The sequence below is a fragment of the Bison bison genome, unplaced genomic scaffold (assembly GCF_000754665.1).
Source record: "Bison bison bison isolate TAMUID 2011002044 unplaced genomic scaffold, Bison_UMD1.0 scf7180017864473, whole genome shotgun sequence".
Classification (NCBI taxonomy): Eukaryota; Metazoa; Chordata; class Mammalia; order Artiodactyla; family Bovidae; genus Bison; species Bison bison.
This window is the reverse complement of record NW_011495034.1, coordinates 7,944,446-7,945,766: the sequence shown is the minus strand read 5'-3', so window position 1 is coordinate 7,945,766 and position 1,321 is coordinate 7,944,446.

Here is a 1,321-nt window from a genome sequence, read left to right as displayed (position 1 = left end):
TGAAGTGATGCTTTCTAAGGCCCACTTGACTTCACATTCCAGGATGTCTGGCTCTAGGTGAGTGATCACACCATCGTGATTATCTGGGTCATGAAGATCTTTTTTGTACAGTTCTTCTGTGTATTCTTGCCACCTCTTTTTAATATCTTCTGCTTCTGTTAGGTTCATACCATTTCTGTCCTTTATCGAGCTCATCTTTGCATGAAATGTTCCCTTGGTATCTCTAATTTTCTTGAAGAGATCTCTAGTCTCTCCCATTTTGTTGTTTTCCTCTATTTCTTTGCATTTATAGCTGAGGAAGGCTTTCTTATCTCTTCTTGCTATTCTTTGGAACTCTGCATTCAGATGTTTATATCTTTCCTTTTCTCCTTTGCTTTTGGCTTCTTTTCCTTTCACAGCTATTTGTAAGGCCTCCTCAGACAGCCATTTTGCTTTTTTGCATTTCTTTTCCATGGGGATGGTCTTGATCCCTGTCTTCTGTACAATGTCACAAACCTCTGTCCATAGGTCATCAGATACTCTATCTATCAGATCTAGGCCCTTAAATCTATTTCTCACTTCCACTGTATAATCATAAGGGATTTGATTTAGGTCATACCTGAATGGTCTAGTGGTTTTCCCTACTTTCTTCAATTTCAGTCTGAATTTGGCAATAAGGAGTTCATGATCTGAGCCACAGTCAGCTCCTGGTCTTGTTTTTGCTGACTGTATGGAGCTTCTCCATCTTTGGCTGCAAAGAATATAATCAATCTGATTTCAGCATTGACCATCTAGTGATGTCCATGTGTAGAGTCATCTCTTGTGTTGTTGGAAGAGGGTGTTTGCTATGACCAGTGCATTGTCTTGGCAAAACTCGATTAGTCTTTGTCCTGCTTCATTCCGTATTTCAAGGCCAAATTTGCCTGTTACTCCAGGTGTTTCTTGACTTCCTACTTTTGCATTCCAGTTCCCTATAATGAAAAGGACATCTTTTTGGGGTGTTAGTTCTAGAAGGTCTTGTAGATCTTCATAGAACCGTTCAACTTCAGCTTCTTCAGCGTTACTGGTTGGGGCATAGACTTGGGTTACTGTAATATTGAATGGTTTGCCTTGGAAACGAACAGATCATTCTGTCGTTTTTGTCGTTTTGTCGTTCTTGCCTTGAGAACCCCATGAACAGTATGAAAAGGCAAAATGATAGGATACTGAAAGAGAAACTCCCCAGGTCAGTAGGTGCCCAATATGCTACTGGAGATCAGTGGAGAAATAACTACAGAAAGAATGAAGGGATGGAGCCAAAGCAAAAACAATACCCAGCTGTGGATGTGACTGGTGATAGAAG